Source organism: Centruroides sculpturatus, unplaced genomic scaffold (genome assembly GCF_000671375.1).
Source record: "Centruroides sculpturatus isolate CEXI.00-Female unplaced genomic scaffold, Cexi_2.0 scaffold86, whole genome shotgun sequence".
NCBI lineage: Eukaryota > Metazoa > Arthropoda > Arachnida > Scorpiones > Buthidae > Centruroides > Centruroides sculpturatus.
The window spans coordinates 980,236-1,003,592 of record NW_019384475.1 but is presented as its reverse complement, the minus strand read 5'-3'; the positions used below and the strand labels follow the sequence as shown (position 1 = coordinate 1,003,592).

Sequence of the window (23,357 nt, the reverse complement as noted above, 5' to 3'; positions counted from 1 at the left end):
GGGGGGTCGACTGTATTTTTTAAAAATTAAAATAAGTGTAATCTAGGTACGCTATTCCATCACAGTTGATTGAATCATGTGTTGAGAGTTTGAGAGGAATAAATTAAATGTTGAGAATGACGAGGTTGGCGTTAACAAAAACTCACCCGCGAATTTTAAGGCTGGTTAATAACATACAATTTCAACAATTGCATTAAATTATTAGACATAATTTAAAATAAAATTATACTAAAAAACTAATTTCGTTGTTTTTTTAATTACCTTATTAAAAATGTCTTTTTTCAATAGTATCGGGGTCGCGGGTCACTTGGCTTTCATAAAAAGGGGTCGCCACCCGAAAAAGGTTGGGAACCGTTGGATTAGGGACATAAATAAAACCCTGCTGAAAGAACCGGAATTTTACTTAAATGAAAGCTTAACCGAATCAATCTCTAGCCAAGTATAGTGGGGATTGATTTCTTTGTAATATTAGATGTAAAAAGACAAATTTTTCCAGTTCAATGACAGTGACCGAAAACTTGTAAATTTTGGAAACTTCCGTGGACACCTGGTCCTAAAACAAATTAGTTAGAAAACAAATGACTATTAAGTTTAACATATTTAGATTTTTACAGCTATGGTGAGAAACATTTAAAATCTACAACAACCCTGTTGCGTTCTTTGAGGTATACTAGTGATGCAACAAAAGAGGCATTTGACATTAACCGGTATTGGCACCCTCGGGATTTGGCATGCATGCATGCGCTGCACACCTACCAAGATTGTCTCTGATTCCATCCATGTGCCACTGATAGGGAGCAATTTTAGGTAAGTGGATTGTTTTAAGATTTAAAAAGTAAACAATATTTTGTGTTATTTTTATGTACGTTTCTTCACAAAACTATATTTAATTATAATTTTCTTTAAAAGTATATTCATACAATTCAAGAATATTTTGTACCAGGTATGTATATCCACCACACATTTTATTTCACCAAGTAATTTTTAATAATTTTATTTTTAATTTTAGCCCTTATATTATGGCTAGTGATTTAGAATGTAATTGCAATATTGAAAATTTATTTTTAAAAAGTTTTGGCTCAAGACCTATAATGAAAAAAAAAACGATTATTAAAAGAGAAAGACCAATGCGTAAATTAAATATAAATACGTCAACAAAAAAATTTGTTCAACATTTTCATGATAAAATTTATGAAGACATAAAATGGCTTTGTGATGCATAGAAATGCAAAATTGTTTTGTTGGATTTGCCTACTATTTTCAAACAAAATTAGTGTGTGTGGAATAAGAATGGCTTTGATGATTTAAATAATTTGAGTAAAACTGGCAAAAGACATGAAAATCCTAAATGTCACATTGATTCTTTCGTAAAATTGAAGCAATTTGGAAATCAAAGTGGAATAGAATTTAACATTAGTAGATAATATAAAATAAATATTGAAAATTATAACAAGATAATTATGGCTAATAGATATATTATATCTAAATTAATAGATGCTATATGTTTTTTCTCAAAGCAAGAATTGGCATTTAGAGGGCATGGGGAATTTATTGAATCTAATAACAGAGGTATTTATATTCAACTTGTTTATTTATTAAGTACATCAGATAATCTATTAAAAATACATTTAAAGAAGTGTATGGTTTTTACTGGCTTATCAAACAAACGAATATGAATGAATCCTGATGTGAAATTAACTGATTGCTCCTGTAAGTTGGCTTCTTACAGAAACACATCTTCCCTATCATCAAATGTCATGGCATGCCACTGATAAGAACTATAATTCTACAGCAAAGAAATGCAAAGCACATTGATAAAGTAAGTTCTGAGTGTGCAAACAATCTAAGCAGATGAGATATGCCAGTTTTTGTCATCAGATTCTTCTCTCTAAACATTTAAAGAATTCAAATGAGTCATTCAATTTCATCCAGAAGTTCAATCATTGTCAACTGTATCCAAAAATACATTAGAAAATTCCACCAGATAAGGTCTATAATCAAGTTTCTGAATTCTCTTGATGTTTTACTGTTTGAAATTCATTGTGGTATATGTAATAACAAACTCATGAACAATGGAATAGTATGACACTGGTATAGACAGTTCAATTCTTGGAAAACATCAGTGCTGGGGGGTGGTGGGAAGCAATGGAAGAACCACTTCCCATGTGGTGCATCTTTACATGAACAAATACATTTTTCCAAGATTGTCACTGATACAGTTACTACAAAAATTTTATATGAGATAGAGGTTCAATTTATTGATCCTTACTAATGTTCTATGCTTAACTTTAAACACAAGAAAATCAATTATTTAACTAATGAACTTCCTATCTACCACTGGAGGAAATATAATTCTCTCTACTTGAACATAAATCTTCTAACTCCCCAGTATTACTCTTTTTGGCAAACGTTTTCGACCCTACCAGGGTCTTCTTCAGGCTACCATTTTAATAAATTCAAATATTGCAAAATCGAACAGTAATGGATTAAATGCGATTCAAATCCTAGAATGTCAACGTTTATATCAAAAATACAGAACACCACATTCTTTCTCGATGACGTTAAAGCTTGCGTAAATTGCGCTTGTAATAAACGACATTGCACTCAATTATGTGTGGGGTGTTTCTTCATAACAAAATTTCCATGCTTTAGAGATATTAACTGCGTCTTTGGAGTTAATACATGTGTTGTTTAATCCTGCTTTATAAATCTCTAAGGTCTCCATAATTCTTAGTTGGTCCGTACGTTGTGATAGTCTTACCATACGGGCATTCTGTAGATCCACCCTTATTCCAGGTTCTGTGGCCACGGTTGAAAGGGTGGTGGTGTGTTTATTATTATCTATATCATATTTATGCTCCTGGAGACGTTTGCGAAGGGAGCGTTTGGTTGATCCCACATATACCAACTTATTATTAAATCTGTCATCCCAAATGGGTATAGAATATACTCCCGGTGCGCATTTCAAGTCTAGCGTATCCTTCCCATTGCGTAGTAAGCTATAAATGGATCTTGGCCTACTGTACGTTACCTTATTATTAGTGCGGGAAGAGATTTCTCTGTATATATTGGCCAGATGGTGGTTGTACTCTACTATTTTTCTTTTACTGTTTCCGTCAAGGGGAACATCTGGGATGTCCGGAGTATTGCTTTCTCTTTTCCGTATATATGCTCTTGCGATATTATATACCAAGTTCTTACCGTACCCATGCTGTGTTGCCATTCCCTGGATATGTTCCAGCTCTGCTATGGTGTCCTTCCATTCAGAGTGGTGGGTGAACGCCCTCTTAGTCAATGCCCGAAATGCCGCTATCTTATAGGGGTAAGGATCTTCTGAGTTAGCCGGGATAAACATTGGTACATAGCATTCTTTGTAAAAAACTTTGTAAGAAATTCTCTTATTCATTAATTGAATGTTTAAGTCGAGGAAGTGTGCGGTTCTATTGCTTTTTTGGTCTAGTTTGATTTTTAGGCCATATGGGTTGTTGTTCATTTCCTTTATGAAAATATTTACGTTAGGTTCTGTTCTCCATATGATAAGGACATCATCCACATATCTCCTGTACAGGAGCATGTTGGAATTATAAAGAGGGATGATTTGTTGCTCAAGTTTCCTTATTACTAGCTCACATTGTAATTGTTATATGGTCATATAACGATTACAATTGGAGTATTAGGAACCCAATTGAGCTCATTGAAGAGTTGAAGAATCTCAGCATTACTGACTCCACTTATATCACAGTCCTGGACTTTGTTTCGCTATACCCATCCATAAAAATCGAACCGTGTTTCTGCGAGTTCAGCAATTTATTGCTCACATATCCAGGTGCCGTGGCTCGACGGAAGCACATTTTAGAGCTAGCGCACATATTGTGTTACTCATCTTTCTTCCGGTTTAACAACAAAACTTACATACAAAAGCGGGGGGTCCCAATGGGAAGCCCTCTTTCGGGAGACTTATGTGAGCTAGTAATAAGGAAACTTGAGCAACAAATCATCCCTCTTTATAATTCCAACATGCTCCTGTACAGGAGATATGTGGATGATGTCCTTATCATATGGAGAACAGAACCTAACGTAAATATTTTCATAAAGGAAATGAACAACAACCCATATGGCCTAAAAATCAAACTAGACCAAAAAAGCAATAGAGCCGCACACTTCCTCGACTTAAACATTCAATTAATGAATAAGAGAATTTCGTACAAAGTTTTTTACAAAGAATGCTATGTACCAATGTTCATCCCGGCTAACTCAGAAGATCCTTACCCCTATAAGATAGCGGCATTTCGGGCATTGACTAAGAGGGCGTTCACCCACCACTCTGAATGGAAGGACACCATAGCAGAGCTGGAACATATCCAGGGAATGGCAACACAGCATGGGTACGGTAAGAACTTGGTATATAATATCGCAAGAGCATATATACGGAAAAGAGAAAGCAATACTCCGGACATCCCAGATGTTCCCCTTGACGGAAACAGTAAAAGAAAAATAGTAGAGTACAACCACCATCTGGCCAATATATACAGAGAAATCTCTTCCCGCACTAATAATAAGGTAACGTACAGCAGGCCAAGATCCATTTATAGCTTACTACGCAATGGGAAGGATACGCTAGACTTGAAATGCGCACCGGGAGTATATTCTATACCCATTTGGGATGACAGATTTAATAATAAATTGGTATATGTGGGATCAACCAAACGCTCCCTTCGCAAACGTCTCCAGGAGCATAAATATGATATAGATAATAATAAACACACCACCACCCTTTCAACCGTGGCCACAGAACCTGGAATAAGGGTGGATCTACAGAATGCCCGTATGGTAAGACTATCACAGCGTACGGACCAACTAAGAATTATGGAGACCTTAGAGATTTATAAAGCAGGATTAAACAACACATGTATTAACTCCAAAGACGCAGTTAATATCTCTAAAGCATGGAAATTTTGTTATGAAGAAACACCCCACACATAATTGAGTGCAATGTCGTTTATTACAAGCGCAATTTACGCAAGCTTTAACGTCATCGAGAAAGAATGTGGTGTTCTGTATTTTTGATATAAACGTTGACATTCTAGGATTTGAATCGCATTTAATCCATTACTGTTCGATTTTGCAATATTTGAATTTATTAAAATGGTAGCCTGAAGAAGACCCTGGTAGGGTCGAAAACGTTTGCCAAAAAGAGTAATACTGAGGAGTTAGAAGGTTTATGTTCAAGTAGAGAGAATCAATTATTTAATAGTATAATATAGATAGCATAATCATGATGAAAAAATTGACTTGATATGCAGTAAGTTTTATTATTATTATTTTATACAGAGTGAGTCAAAAGTCCCTTGCACACTTTTCGTTCCAAGTTGTATTAATTTTGTCAATGTAATTACATTTCACATTGAAAATGATTTTCAAGATCACCTATGTTGTAACTTTTTTACAAGCACATGTAATGTAAAAGTTCCAATAACAAAGTAAAAGAGCACCATTTAATTACTCTAAAAATCATTTTCTGGATTCAAATAACTATATATTTAGGACCAGGGCTGTGGAGTCAGTAAAAAAACCACTTGACTCCGACTCTGGCAAAATTAAATACCAAGTAATTCTATGGGGGGATGGAGGTAAATCATAAGAGGTTATCCTACTCTGAACTCTAAAAGGAGCACTGGACATTTACCCAAATACTTTTATAGTTAGTATTTTTAATATTTAATTTATATTAATATTTATTTGTATAAAAAAATTAATTTTTAACAAAAATTTAATAAGAGGAAAAAGGGGAAGCGATAAAATTCTACATCTACATATCTTTATTCTACAGCTTTTGCACTTCAATTTCACCTTTCCAGAAGAGTTAGTCCACTAAAAAGTGTGCGATCTAGCTACTTCAACCCCATGTTCAGAAAAGAAAAATATATACTCTGATCAATTAGTCTAGCTCATTCAGAAAAATAGAGTACTTATTTAAAACAAGAATAATAAAGGAATGAATCAAAAATATTCAAATTCAATTGGGTCAAAATGATTTAACTACTAAACACAAATACTACAAAGAATACTATTGATACATATTTAATAAATTAAATTGTTGCATTTTGTATTTAAAATAAATGAATTAAAACAAAATGCAAAAACATTTAAAAAAATTATTAAATATAAAATAAATTTTCTTTCATTTAAACAAAAAAAAAAAAAAATTAATTAAATTTAAAATTCCAGAGTCGGAGCTGACACATTTTTCCTGACTCCAACTCCTCTAGCCAGAAATTTCTCCCAACTCCGACTCCATAACCCTGTTTAGGACTGCATAATTTTCTTAAATAGGCATATTTGTTTGCCTAATTGCTTAACTGCTGATTCATCTAGAAAAGATCTCATTAAAGTGGAAAATTTTTGGTATGCAATTCATGTGTCAGTTATTTATAAAAATGGAATTTTCACAAAGTGTACAAATAGATATAGTTTTTTTATTATGGTGCTGCTGAATGTTGTGTATCAGCTGCTTCTAGATTGTGTCAAGAAAGATACCCAAACCACCATCATCTTGCAAGGCAAAGATTTTCCCTAATAATCAGAAGATTTATTGAAACCGATTCTGTAGAAGCATGACAGATCAGGCCGTCCACATATTGCAACAAAAATAACATCTCAAATGAATGGCAATTTTTTACAACAATCCTGATTTAACTAATGGAAATTTTCATTATTTTTCTATTAATATTTGATTTTATCACCAATATATGCATGCATCTATTATTATTGTAAAATTTAGCATGTAATTTCTGAATGTAATTTCCTCAGACAGTTTTTGAATTTTCAAGTTTGTTCTAAAATTTTAAATTCATCATTCTTTTGTAGTACATTCCAATGTAGAACATCAAACAATATAGAACTGAAGCAGATCTAGCTACAGATTGAAAACATTTCTCTGAAACAAACAGAATTAAAGTTCTTTATTGATGATATATTAAGATGTTTTGGCATGTGTTTGATGGCATATTGATAGGAAATTGGTTTCTATAGCAGCAGTGAATGTGTTTAATTAATTGTACAGATATTACATAATTTGGACTAAAAGTAGACAGTTATGTTGCCATATTTATTAACTTTTTAATAACTAAAAATAAATGAATAAATTCAGACATTTCTGGAAGAACAGATCTATCTGGAGAGGGACTCAAACTTGCAACTTCTGCTTACTGTTCAGATATATTGCCAATCATGCAATTTAGACTGATATCCAATCTTCTCTTCCAGACCAATTAATTTCAGATATAACTTTACTAGTTACTTTCTGCACCAACCTCAGATGACTGTAACTTAATTAAACAAGTTCTATCCCAGTAATTAATCTGGCTCTCAAAATAGCACTGATCTTTATATTCAATTACTATATGATAACCTCAAAACATTTTTGGTCTTTATAAAGCCATTTCAATGAAATTAAATATATCAACTGAAGATAAAGGTTAGTGCTTGAATTTGAGGTTTGGATATCATGCCAATCTTTTGTTTAAGCGAGAAAGGAAGAAATTATCACAAAGGCATTAATTATGTATAAATATTGCTAGGTTAGTGCTACTTTGATTATTTGAGTGTTATCAGTTTGTATCTAATAAATTTAATCTGGCTCTATTATTTAATTGTTAGTATAATTCAAGCTTTCTATTAAGTTTTCTATATCATGCCAGGGTAAAAACTTTACACCAAAGTATGAAAATGTCATCAATATATCTAGCGTACAAAACGATTTGCTGTTGAAATTCGGGTAGAATGGTGTTTTCAAGTTGCCACAAAACCAATTCGCGAAGGATTGCAGATGTAGGACTACCCATAGGTATGCCTCTTCCTTGTAAGAAGACATTTCCTTCAAACTCAAAAAACAATGTGTAACAAATTAAATGCGCTAATTCCAGGATATGAGCATGATATGACGGCGCATTTTCTATATTGGTAAATAAAAATACCGCCGTCATATCATGCTCATACCTGCTAGTCTGAGAGAGAGTTCACAAAGCTCTAAAAAGTACAAATACCTCTATGTGGATATGTCTAATATGCATTCGTTGAATAAGTTTGTTAATGGCGATGGAAGTTCAAATGGCTGTGGTTGGTCGTATGTCCTTTCGGTCCGGAGTATGGAGACAAATATGGCACATCTACTAAGTATAACTTCCGAGGGATTGCTCGGAGCTTCCGGGGACTCGAGCTTTTATATGTTATTCATGGGAAATGAGTCACATGATCAATTTCTGTTGACACTTAGGGTGTATTCCGATCAACTAAGTGTCAACTTTCCCACCTTAATGTGAAAACAATCGGTGACCTCCAATATACTTCTCACCAAGAGTGGGTTTTTCCTCGGAGTTGTTTACAAAGATTTTTCCAACATCAGCGTAAAAATCGCGGATTTCACAAATATTTAATTTATGGATGATCCCTAAAGTTAATTAATGTATGATTAAACAGTAAGGATGGTAGTAATCACTTACCTTCAGATTAAAGTTGTTTAATCATTTATTAATTATTCTTGTAACAGTATAAATGTAATCAGACTCTAGGTGTTTGAAGCAACTTATGTATTTTTTTTTTAAGTTCTAATTTTACTACTTTACACTTGCATGTTGGTGTTGAAAGCATTGTTTTTTTTTTGCCTTATTTACTTTTTTTAAAGGATGCCTTATAAAAGTATATAAAAATGAAAATGTCATCCATTGCTATAAACTCCAGTTTAGCTCTCTAAAAAATTTATGTCCAATTTGTAAAATATTATTAATCACACTACACCTTACAAACTTTTCCAGCATCAGTTTAATCAAAACAAATGTTTTTGAACCTGTTCAGAGATCTGCCTCAAGTTAAAAATTAAAGAAAAAACTGTAATTTGTATTTTAATACAAATTAAAGTTTTTGCTCGAAAAGTGTGTAGGTATAGTGTGATCGGTATATTTGTCCAGTTTTATTACAAGTGTTTTTTGTAAAATATTACCTTTGTCAGTGAACAAAATAGACTATAGATTCTATTCTCTATTTATATAGATATTTTCTCTCAGTTTTATTTTCCTTCCCACTTTCTCTTCTATTATATTGTGAGAATCCAGACTTAATAATGAAATTTTATCAAAACATAAGAGAAATATTGTCAATAGGATTTTGTCAGCCACGATATCTGTCAACTTTTATACCTGAGTGTGTTTCTTCTTACATGTTCTCAGTGTCAAAAGAGAGACTTTCCTGTGACTTTTTAACCTGCTATCTGTATTCTGCCACTCTAATATAACAATTAACGACCAGTTCAAGCAGTCATCACCCAATCCTCCAATGGTCTAGTCATGCCAGGCTCTCACCTGCTTCACTAATAGATACTTTGCCTATGAATACTCCTCATCCATTGTTATGCATTTCAAGGACAGACTATAGTGACAAGAACTTTTTTAATCAATCCAATCAATAAAACAATCAAATCAACAAGCGGCAACTTGATAACCACAGGTATTTATGTTGACTCGCAATTTAATGGAAACTCTCTCTCTCTCGCACATAAGGATTTGTAGTCTATATTTGTCATTTTTTCTTGCTACCAATAAAATATATACAGTAATACCTCGACTTACGCAAACCCAGAGTTACGCGATTTTCAAATCTCATCGATTCGTTTTTTGTTTGAGCGCCACGCAACCCTTGATTACTCACTCCCTCCACACTATTGTTCAGGTTATATGTTCGGACGTGTCGCGCAGAATCGACACAGCTACAATTTATTTTGTGTTATTTATTTCTGTGTTTGTTATATCTACGGAGACTTGAGAGACTCTATATGGTGATTTCTTGTAACCGTGAACGAATCAAAAGACGAGATAAGATTAACGAGAACATTTATTAGCTTATATACATCCGACTTGGATTTTACACAAATTACGAAATTATACCCCGACTTACGCGAATTTGACTTACGCGGTTATCGCTCGGTCCCACCTATCACGTAAGTTCGGGGTATTACTGTATCTTATATCAAATAAATGTGACATTGTTTTGTTTAAATTTTATCTAAGTACTTTACTTTCGCCATGCTGTCTTGTAGATCTCCTCCATTCCAGATCCAACTGCCTACTCATGTGACCACTCGTGAGACTTAATTCTAACAAAACTAAATAGCCATCGCAGTGTCTGTGTCTATTGAAAAGGACACAGTGGTGTCATACTGACAAGGGCATCAAAGAGATGATGACGTTGCAGTCACAATATCATACTCCATGCATCTATTGCCATAAGCTACTATATAAATCTGCACAAGCTATTGAAACCTCACTTTTTTCTCTTTATAGCATTTAAAATGAAGTATAGCATAAAAGTGGATTTTGAATAACCATTTTCAAGAACTATATAAACATTCTGGACATACTAGGATATTTAAAGGAATTTCTGAGAAATGGATAATTTTTTTCTTCTAAGATCCTAGAATAATAAGCACTAACATATATAAAAAGTCTCATTTTAAACATTATAAATGTATAATGCATAAAGTGAAGAAATGACTATATTCAAGATAAGACTTAGTTCATTATAACTTTGCTCAATAATTTAGTAATTTAAATCTTTATACAAGAATAGTAATTTGAATTCTCTTCTTCTTATTCAGTAATTAAAAATTTACAAATAAATTAATTGACACTAAAATGTAAAATCATTGAGTGATCAATTTAAGTATGATTAAACAATATTTTTTCAGATTAATGAATTCCAAAACGATTTTTGAGACTTTCTATAAATGATAAAATTAGAAGTGATTTAAATTTGACACCAATGCTGCTTTTTATAACTGTTAAAGAGATAATCACTATGTAAACAGTGATGTTTTATTCAAAATGTTTGATTTGAATAAAACATTGTTGTTTACAGTGTGATTATCTCTTTAGAAATGTTTAACTAAAAAAATTTTTTGTTTTTAATAAAATGAGAAAAATCTAAAATTATTAAATCAAAAACATATCCATAAATCTTACCTCCTTACTATTTCTTTATTATATTCCATCTATTTAGGAGTTTCTTATTATGAAATACTTTAAAACATGGTGTAAAATTGTATTTTCATCTATTATTTTTCAAAATTTAGTGTGCAAATCTAATTTCAATACGATCCATTTATGATTTTTCTACTACATGGAACAAGAATTATAAAATTAATTATTTATAAAATAGTCATGTAAAAAATTAAATATTCATTTTAACTAATTAACTAATTTATTTAATATAATTTACATTAAATAAAAATTATAACTTCTTAATTAAAGCAATAGAGTAGAAGACAAGGCCTTAAATTTGAAATTAATGCTATAGTTATTATTTAAAATTTTTCAAACCCTTAAAAAAATTATTTTCAATAAGAATTTAAGAACAAATTATAATTAGAAATAAAACAGAGTAATTCATAATTTTAAAATTAAATTTAAATACAGTGGAACTTCGCTTAATGAGCACCTTGCATAACAAGCAAAACAAATTCTAAAAATTTGACTCGCTTAATGAGCAATGTTTGCATAACGAGTGACAAGGAGAGGAGAAATCCTGGATTGTGTGCATGCTCTATCAGTCTGTGTTAGCACTTGTTCCACTAGCATCTTAGTGCCACTCATGATCACACATTTTTTCCAAACTTCTGTTCACACATATTACGTATAAACATCGACAATCATAACCCATTATATAATGAACACGCCATCTCATACTAAATTTAATGACCAATTCCAAATTAAATTTTAGAAATGTCTAAATTAAAAATTAATCCACTAGCATCTTAGTGTTGCTCGTGATCACACATTTTTCCAAACTTGTATTCACACATATTACGTATAAACATCGACAATCATAGCCTGTTATATNTTCTGCAAATCGAATTTGCATTCCAGGTTGGTTCATTCTGTGCTAGAAGAAAGGATGAAGTTGTTAGGTATATTAAATACTTGGATTGGATGTCATGTCAACAGTTGTGTTAATTCAATTAGAAACTTCAGACTAGGAGGTGCTTGCAAGATTAAAATATTCCTTTTAATTCTCTTTAACGCCTCCTAGTCTGAAGTTTCTAATTGAATTAAGATGAAGATGATTAGCAATTCTTAACAATGTACTGTACATTGTGTAATTTTCTTTGAATAAATGTTATATATAAAATATTTGAGTATTTTTTCGGCATGGAACACATTATCATATTTTACATTAATTTCTATTGAAAAAATTGTTTCACTTAACAAGTGTTTTGCATTATGAGTAAGATTCTGGAACAAATTATGCTTGTTAAGCAAGATTCCACTGTACACATGATGATATAAGAAGTGAAAAGTAAATATAAAAGAAAACATTTAATAATTTATTACATAACTAAGAAATAATAAGAAAAAATAATGTTACTTAATTAGTTAAAATGAACTTGTTTCTGGGCATTTTATTTAACTAAAGAAATATTACTTTGAAACAAATATCTCCAAAGTTTTTAAGCTTCATCTTGAAATAGATCATTTGAATTTTAAACGAAATTCTTTCTTTATTTACAAATGGGTACCTGAACATTGTTATAACACATTAAATACAAATTACATTAAAAATAAAGTTTAAAAGTGACTACAAATGAGTTTAAATCATCTTTCATACAAAGTCAAAATGATTTAAACCAGAAAAATACACTGAATAATAAAAATAAAGTCAAAACAAAAAACTTATAATCCAAAAGTATATTTATACTAAGCATATTTTTCAGTTTTCTTCTTCTAGAAGCTAATGATAGCTATTTAAAATGGCTGAAAATGTTTTTATGATATAAACATACTGCCACAATTTTTTCTGATTTCAAAATAATGTGTTTGAAGATAAAGCTTATAAACTTTGAAAATGTTTATATTGTGTTAAATTAATACTTCTTGTTTTTAACTTGATTTTTGAATCTTTATCATTAGGAATCAAAATATTGGCCTTTCTTTTTAGAAGTCATTTGTCTTAATTTCAAAATGCAAAATTATATGGCAATATTATTGTTAAAATTTCAAATTATTTGCATCATTAATAAAAACTTAAGTCAAAGTTATCTTTTTGACTTATTAATAAATTTAGTATCTTATCCATCAAGTTTACCATTTTTAAAAATAAAATGCATTGATGTTAGAAAGTAGAATGATATGAATAAATAATTTCACAACTTCATAACAATGTCAGTATATAATGTAGATGATTTATGCTTAAATTTTTAATACTATATATTTTTTATAAAAACTTCAAAAACACAATTCAATTTAGTAAAACTTTTGATTTTTTGATGTTGTGTATAAATTTTATATCAGAACAGACATATATGAAGCAATGACTGTAACTATAGCTGTTCCCAATGTTTGAATTATATTCAGTGGTCTATTTGAAATTACTCTTAAACTGAGTCATACATAATTATATTGGTTTGCATATTATATATATAAAATCTTGTCAGCTGTGTATTTTATACTAAAATATATGTTAACCAAATTTTTTATCACTTAATATCAAAGTGCATAACCACATAAAAAACAAATACAGTAGTTACTTTGTATGAAAAGTGCTTTGCTCTGTTGATTAGGCCATGAAGTTATCCATAGTGCATGCCATACTGATAGTAAAATTTTCAATATTGAATACTTATTATATAACTGTGCTGTATCATCATACTCAAGATCATCCATAAATTATGTAATGCTATTTTTATACTTTTCAATTACCATCCCACCCATGTCCATAATGCTTCATAACATTGTCAGACATATCCACCCCCAAAATTACACAATGTATTCAATATATCCTTGATCAACTCTTTTAACTGTACTAAGGAATAATACAAAGCACAAGGTACTGAACATTAGTGTTTTACTGTACTAGTGGTAAAAAGTATAATACAGAAAATAACATTGTACTATACAAAATAAATATTATATGAAAAGTTTATACGCAGCAAAATTCTAATAGGGCACTAAACAATTAATGAAACACTAGATTTACTGCCAAAAGCATGGAATTGACAGTATGAGTATTTTTTGGATTTTTTCCTCTTTCAACCCTGTGAGCACTAAGAGGGGTTTAATCAAGACTATCATGGATTCAGCTAAACTCACAATGGAGTAGCTAGTGATAAAGAATTGTTCACTCCCTTGAAAAAAAATCCTGGAGTGTTTTGTCCTTTCTCCAGATTTCCCAGAATAATAGGCTAAAACCTTAACTATTCAGCCATCTATCTGGCTGTCATCAATACTGGGTATATTAGGTATACTATCAACAATATGATGGTGACATTGAAACAAAATTCAATGTTACCAGACTCTCAAATCTGCTTTCTCATATCATACCAACAAGTGGAAAATCTCACATATCTACTATATTTTGAGAAAAAATTTTGTTCATGGATATTTTAAAAAAATAATTTTTCATAATTTAATCAGAAATTTAAAGCTTCTATTGAAATTGTCATATATCCATCAATTCAAAGAAAATGTTAATGTTAGAGTGGAAAATTTCTAAAAAAAAACATCATACAAACAAACTTGAGGTTCTTAGTATTAGCCATAAACTCATGCTTATAAAGACAAAGAATTAAAGGTGTTATGTTATCTCAAAAAGGCAAAAATTTCTAGCTCAAGCTAACAAGCTGACAGCTGCTTCCAAAGGCAGATTCTCAGCCTGAAAGACAGAGTTGGAAACTATATTATTGATAACTGTATAATTGTTAGAAACTGAGTTATTACATACAAAATTATTAATTTTAAAAAATTTGTGCATAACATCAATAATATATTTCATAATTATGTATTTATAAGAGAAATTAAATTAAAATTAGTTCAGTTGTTATAGAATGACTGACTGAGTTAGAATTAACAAGTATTGCTAAATGTTAATAACAATAATGAACAAAAAAATATATAAGTATAAATTTAGGATATCTCAAAGATACAATAAAAGAACAATCAATATAAGAATAGGAAGCTGTCTGCTGTTGTGTAGCAAAAGAAGCTTTAAAAAATTAGTTGATTAAAATGCAAGAAAGTAATTTATTTTACAAATATTTTCAAAACAGAATCTAAAGATGGTAAAAAGATTTAAAATTTATAAACAACCTATAAAAAGTCGTGGAATGAAAATAATTGGTTAAATAAATTGAAAAGAAATGTCGATTTCTTTTCGATTTATTAAACTATTTGACTAATAAAACTATTAAAAACATTTCTTTGATGTTAAAATTAAAATATTTGCTTTATATAATTTTAAAAAATTTTTTACATTAAAATTAAAAATATATTTTACTTTACAAAATAATTAAAATTTGACTTTCTAGATTCTTTAGTAATTTCTATAAGAATCTACAAATTCATTCATCTAACATTTAAATTAGTTTGTAAAGTAAAGTATATTTCTCAGGATTTAATTAATAAGCTTAAATAATTAAATATTTTATGTAGTGCAGGTTTTTTGTTAAACTTTGACATAACTTATCACCATGTAATACCATTCAAGCCAATTTTCAAACTGTGAAAATTATCAGATGCTGTTCAGTGACTGCAATGATTACCAATACCATTTTATAATCCTAACCCTAAGAGCATGCAAAGAACATGATTTTGATATGACATTAAGTCAAAGGACTGAGGTTGTTCTGCTCTATCAATCTACCAATCTGAGAATTCATAAAAAAAGCTTCACTATTTAAACTTTCAAATGATGTTTATTGTTTGTTATATTCTTGCATCTTAAATTTGTAAAGCTTGAAACTATACAAAGATTTTTGAATATTCCATAGTAAGTACATTCAACACTTAATTGTAAATGATTTAACTATCACTAAATAAAAAATGATCATCTTTACATCTTTGTAGTGTCATAAAAACAAATTTCTGAAAAATTATTGAAAAATATTTTTATCTATATGGATCCTTGAAAGGAATTAAAGAAACAATAGAAGACAACCAGATTTTAAAATCATTTTGTCCTATCAGATTTAGAATAACGGAAAATAGGCTCCTGGTTATAGTTTTATAGTCATTTTAATCATATGAGGTTATTATATAGTCTGCATATAAAGATAATATTATACAATCATTCTCCATTTTAATATCAAATGTGTCCTATCAGATTAACAGAATTCTGAATATTTTCATTAATGGCTAAAAAAATATTTTTTGCACTTTTATTTTGACAGATTTAGAATTTACAGATAAAAAACATTTTATGACTTGAAATACAAAATAAATTAAATTTTATGAAAATGGTATAAAATAATAATTAATAAATTATTCTTCAAAACATACTTGAAAGGAGAATACTTGAAAATTCTATTTAAATATACACTAGAGCATTGATTATCTAAATTAATTGGGGACTAGGGTTGTTCAGAAAATTGATTTTTCGGATAACCGATTATGTACGAAAAAATACATTATTAATATAGTATATTAGTATATCCCAATAATAGTATATTAATATATCCCATGTTTAAATTTTTCTCTGTTGCGTGTCGCTTCGCATTGAATTTTCATCGATGTTAAACCTAAAGAAAATTTTTATAATAATAATTGTGGCTATTGTATCTTTAAAAATTATTTTTTATTTTGTACAAACAAAATAAATATATTGAAAAACATAAAAACAAAAATATAAAAATCTTTCAAATTCTATACTGGGTTGAGATCTTTCTGAATCTTTGCAATTTGTCATGATTAGTATCATATTGCTAGGTCATTCACTATCTCTCATCTACACTAGCTAATTCTGTAGTATGCAAGACCCAAAATGAGCAAAACTGAAGCTTGTTGTATAGCACAAAGTGCAAATATCTCAAATAAATCAAATTTTAAAGTGTTTTTTACTGTTCTAGATCTATAAACATTATAATTTATGTACTTATCTGTTAAAGCCCTGCATAGTGCATTGCTTTTTGAGGTTGTACCATGGCATGTTCTGCCATATAATCAAATGTAGTAAGAAAGTATATATTTTTTATTTTTGTGGGATTTCCAGAAAGATTGATTAAATTCCCATTAAAACCTATGGTAAATCNTTCAAGGAATGTTAATTAATATACTTAATGTGATAATAGCAACCAAATTAATTCTTTGTACTGTTTAGAAAAATCATTTTGTTAAATTTGAAGTTTGAATAGCATAGTACTTTACTGTTTCCAAAAAGCTTCCTTTTCATTTTGATAAAATTTAAATTAATGTGAATTTTGATTCCTTGAAATGCATATTTCATCTATTACTGCAGTAAGATGCATGACATGATACACTATATAAGGCTTTAATAGACAAGTACCTAAAAGAACGTATGCTTTTATATCAAATTAAATTCAGATAATTCTTCTCTTTAAAGTTACGTCTTGAAAATATGAAATAACACATTTTTTCCTAATGTGCTTGTTTTAATTCTTTTTAACTCATTAATTTTTCTGTTTATGAAATCAATGTTAGTCAGTTTTGCACAAATTTTACTTGGTGAGGTACTTAAAAGATATCTTTTATGACACATAGAAGTTGATATCAACTTCTATATGTGAAGAGTTTGGAGTTTAGCTCCATTTAGAAAGAATTGGAATATGTTAATAGCTTCTTGATAACAAGCACTGAGTTCAGTGTTAACACAATTTTCTTATCTCACAAATACTTTTGATGAGTATAATATTGTCGTCCTCAGGAGAAAAAAACAAATTAGAAGAAATAGAATGTGCAGTGTGTTCCAAGTAGAAAACGAAAAATTTTCTTGGCAATTTTTAAATCATGCCAGATTGCACCCACATACCAGCAAATGGAGTTAGAAGTCATCACAAAACTTGCTATGTCAAAGCAAATCTCTGGTGCACCAAATAGTCGCAAAAACACCAGGCAGTAACAAAATTCCTTGCCAAGAACGATCTGAGGCTCTTAGTATCAGACAAGGACAAAAGATTTGTTTAGTGCAGAGAGAATGACTTCATCACTAGAGCCAACGATTTTCTGTTACACTCACGTTCTGTGGAGATAAACAGCAACCCAACACCAGCAGTAATGCGAAGAGCAAAGAAAATCATAGCATTACCAGGAATAGCCTTGACACTACCAGGACGCCTCGATCCTCCATCCAACATTGCCTGCCCTAGGCTATTTTTTCAGCCAAAATGCATAAAGAGAACTGGCCATTATGACCATTAGTAAACAAAAGGTCACTTCCCACTTACTACCTGGAGAAAGCCCTTGCAAAGTTTCTACGAGAGCTACTTCTGGAATCACCGCATGTCACTCTTTCCTCTATAGATGCAAAAACCATCATTGGTTCCAACATGGCAAAAGCACATGGCAATACCTGCATATTCTACAAAATGGATGTGATATCCCTATACCCATCCATTCCTATATTTGAAGCCGTAATGCTAGCTAACGTTTTGCTCCTCAGAAAAGGTTTTATGGTTCAACAGGTGCTAGACATTCGTAAAGTGCTGATCTTCATCACCGAAAACAACTATTTCCACTTCAACCAGAAAATCTACTTACAGAAGCAAGGAGTTTCCATGGGCTCTCCTCTCTCCACAGTCTTAGCCAAGCTCGTTATGAGAGACATGGAACAAAAAACTTTCAATGCCCCACTTGCTATAGGCTACCCATCACTATTCTTATGCTATGTAGATGACATCCTACTAATATGGGAAAACTCAGAAGAGGAGTTTACTCAGTTTATGCAGCAATTTTCAAGCATCTATTCCACCATCAATTTCACCTGGGAAAAGGAGCAGGATCAATCTATAACATTTTTGGATATGTGGATATGGAAGTCACTAGAAGGGCCACAATTTACAGTGCATCATAAGTCCAACATGAACCCGTATATCACTCCAGCTGATGCCTTTCAACCATCGTGGTATGTCAACACCGCCATAGTGGCTATTGTCAGAAGGGCTATGCTACTTCCCTCATCGCAAGCTCTAATAAAAGTCGAATTGGAAATCGTAAGAATGGCAGTACATCACGCTGGATTCACAGACACCAAATTTAAGATGTACTACGTAGGGTAAAAGATTTCCTTTTCCTGTTTACCACACTATACAGCAAAAAGTCTAGAGTACAATCAGCATTGCCATACCTAGGAGCACCGTCCATACTTATTAGCCGTATTTTCCAGCGACACAGCTTTACCCTTCCTTTAACTCCCCTACCCAGCCTACGCAGGAGCATATGCAATGATCGAGATAAAGTCAACATTTTAGAAAAATCGGGGAGTATATGCAGTGCAACTAGAAAATCCAATAACGGAGATAACTAAGAGGTATAGGACAAGAATGCTCGCTTGCCATATCGCAGAACATCAGAAGAATATAAACAAAGGAAGACAGACCACAGAGCTCGCCAGAAAAGTTCTACAGCAGGACTATAACCCGCTATGGTCAAAAACAGCATTGCTCAAGTGCTGTAATAACAGAAAGATTACATTTATTTGGGAAGCACTCCTCACAATGACCACACACGCATGCAATGTCCTCACCCTCAACATTGCATGCGTGTGTGCAATGTTGAGGGTGAGGACATTGCATGTGTATGTAAACAACATTGCATTTTGTTGTTTATACCAGCGTTTAAACAACAAAATGCGCCAAGAGTCGCACAATTAGCACGATCGCTCCTCAGCGCATGCGCTGCCAGTCACTTGGGTTTAAGACCTTTCAAATGCCCAGAAAAGCTTGTTGCACATTACTAACGGAATTTACTGTACATTATAATTTAAAAATTGCCAAGAATATTTTCTGTTTTCTACTTGGAACACTCTGCACACACTATTTCTTCTAATTTGTTCTTTTTCACATGAGGACGATGATATTATACTTGTTGAAAGCACTTGCAAGATAAGAAAATTGTGTTAACACTGAACTCGGTGCTTGTTATCAAGAAGCTTTACAATTTTGGTGTGAATTTTTTATTTATCTATTTCAATATGTTAATAAAATACAGTACATAACTTACTTTGTACCTGTTCAATTCTTCCTTAGTTTACAGTATTGTGTTACTCTATATGCCTATATTTAAAAACTAATATACTAAGTAAAAAAAAAAATAAAAAAGCATTAGTTTTTCATAAATTCCATCCTTTTATAAATCTTGTGCCAAAGCCAATTCTGTATATTATAATTTTACTACTTTGAAATTTCATTATAAACTGTATAAAATAATGATTCAAAAATTTATTTTGATAATTTTGAAAATTATATTTTTGACAGGAAGTAGTTTTTGTTTAAAACTGAGGAATATTAAAAAAAAGTACAGTCACAGAAATTATTAAAAACACTTGAAATTGATAAGGTAGACATTTCCAGAGGGCAGACTATATACAGCAAACAGTTGGCATGTACATTGTCATAACTTTGTAAGAACTAAAATAAAATTTTATACAAAACATAAACATAAATCATTGCAAATTATCATACTTCCAGCTGGGCATACCTTGTAGTGCCAGATGTGGAAGTTGCTGAATCAAGTTGTCTCCAGACATACCAATTGGTGGTCATGATTGTAAAATCAATCAATTGTAAGTCGATGAGTACCTGTACTATTTAGGAATACATTATTATTATATATTATTTAGAAACCACACTAGATTAGGTAATTTTCATGTAGGAAGTTTCAGTTTGCATCTCAAGGTATGGACAGCTGAAACAGCACTAAATATGTTTTCTCTTTATATACAGTGGGTGATCAGATAACGAACACTTTCGTGAAAGATTTTTATGTTCAGACAACGAACACATGATCAGATAACAAACATCCCACATAACAAACACAGAAGAAGCGACATAAAATAATGAATATTGATTGGTCTTCCCTTGTCTTTGAGCAACAATTCGAAACTTTTCAGAGCGCGAGAGACGTCGACATCGATGGTCAACCTGATATATACCGATTGGATAGTATTCCTCCAAACTTTGAAACTCTCCCTTGAAATTCCAGCCTTTTATTTTTCTGACAAAAACAATTCTACTATGTATATGCTAGACTGTCGGGTAGGCACTCTAAGTTTTGCGTCTGTTTTTCTTTTCGAAATGTGAGTGTATAATAGCAAAGGTAGAGAGTGGGCAGAAGATGCCTAATGTTGCTGGGCCGTATGGCATAAACAGTTCTACAGTAGGCCACAGTTCAATCTTATTTAAGAAAGATACTGTATAATCAAGAAGACTCAAGCAGCTAAAGGAGTAACAAAAATCACATCTGAAAAATAAAGAACATCGAAGAGTTCATAATGGAACCTGAAACGGATCTGATGACAGAATAATGCCAAGAAACTTGGCGAGATATGTTTTCTTCTGAAAAAGAGGATTAATGCCGATATCTGCTATTAAAGATCTTTTGAAGAAGTGGGAGGATGTCAGAACAACGGTCTTAGAATGGCATCCAAACCAGGTTGAGGCTTGGGGATTTCTACAATTGCAATGCTATTAATTACTTACGAAAAATCCTGAAGAAGAGAGAAAAGCAATCGACATTAGACAGATTCTTTAACCCTTTCAAACGGAAAAAACATGACTAATAAAAATGCAAGACTGTGTATGTATGTATTTTTATTATTACATATAAATAAATGTAGTAAGAAAGTATATATTTTTTATTTTTGGGGGTCTCCAGAACAAATTGATTAAATTCCCATTAAAACCTATGGTAAATCAATAATCAGTTAACGAACAATTCGGATAGCAAACAAATTCTTGGAATGGATTATGTTCATTAACCGATCACCCACTGTATATATAAAATGAATGTATACACAAATATTGTGACATATTTAAGGGATCTAATCATATAAGGAGTCACTCACTGTTTAAGAAGTTTCTTTATTGCCTTGTGGTTTAGTCAAATATGCATTTCAGGCTCAATCCCCTCATCAGTTTGACCTGATTTCATAACAGAATACATATATCATGTATGCATTATTATCAAATCTGCAATAAAGAATCTTCTTATTAAACAGTGGGTGGCTCCTTGTATGATTAGATCCCTTAAGTTCATCAGAATATTTTATATATATAAAATGAGTGTATATACAAGTATATTAGAATCTTATTACTTATTATTGAAATGTTTTCTCTTCTTCATATTAGTGCATGCAACTTCTGATTTAAAATCATTATCTTCAATATACTAACTTAGCTTCATCTGGCTTATAAAATAGTTTGTAATTATTTTATGAATAGAACCTGTGTTGAGTATAACAGTTATATGACACATAAAAGTCAAATATAAGTTTTGAAACTACTTAACACTGTTAGCTTATCCCAGATTTGTGATTGACCATTGACATTTTCCAGGTTTTCCTGTGTCTTACATCAAAATAGAGGCCAATTTCCCATAAAAATACTCCTGGAAGATACTTCCCTTGGCAGATCACCCTTATGTTGCACTGCCTTATTCCATAAAACCAAGCAATATGAGTTCAGTTTGCATTCATTCTATTAAGAATATAATTTGTTTTTGTTTCCATCCTTCACAACTAGCTTATTCTTGTAATATTTCATAGATACTGTTAAACTCCCTCTAATAAAGAAAATTCTGTAATATTTGTTTGCTTTTCCAGATTACAAAAAACTAAATTAAAAATGCAAAATCAATATTTTTAATAAAACCCTCTTTTTTTGTGGATGACTAAAGTTTTAATTAAACAAAAGAAAGAAAGAAAAAGTACATTTACTTTACATACATGATCATTTTATTTAACATTCTAATTGATTACAGTAACTGATATAAAAATTATGAAGTACTGTTTTATTTATTTACAAGATATATATATTGAATATTTGGATATATCATAGATTATAATATTTACATTTAAATTAATTAGATGCTTATAAATTTTATTTTTTTGAGGTATTGGCTGAGTATTTTTAGTTAGTTGTACAGATCATTCCTTAAATAAAATGTATAAATGACAATATTTGAATATATAATAATTAGTTACAAACTCATTAGTTGCAAATTCATAAAATTATAATAAATATCTCTTTATTTAAATTTTATAACTGATATTTTATTTTAAATTATTAGTTACAACTTGAAACATTCAACATATTTTTATCATATAAATTTAATCATATGTAACTATTCATGTAATATTTATTTTAAATAAGATGAATTTCTTCAATATATTTTTAGACTATTTATACAAAATTTAATTATAATTCATTTATAGGTATTTAAGTTGTGAAGATTTTAATAATTATAAGCAAAATACTGTTTATTTTGCTTTTTTTCCAATAAAAATGTATAATTTTGAATATGAACATGTAAAATAACTGTTAAAGTAAATTAAGATCTATTCTTAAAAATAAATTAAAACATTTG

The 23,357-nt window shown here is 30.6% G+C and overlaps 1 protein-coding gene across 4 annotated transcripts in view; it reads right to left on the bottom strand.

Moving 5' to 3' along the window:
* The window catches only part of LOC111621300 (protein tramtrack, beta isoform-like), a 122,458-nt gene that overhangs the window by 23,289 nt on the left and 75,812 nt on the right, over window positions 1–23,357 (bottom strand). The window contains exon 4 of one of the 4 annotated variants that reach the window (XR_002756042.1): window positions 11,013–11,165. The exons of the other annotated variants lie outside the window; for them this stretch is intronic. The gene's annotated coding sequence lies outside the window, so the exon portion shown is untranslated. The remainder of the gene's footprint in view (window positions 1–11,012; window positions 11,166–23,357) is intronic. 4 annotated transcript variants of the gene reach the window in all.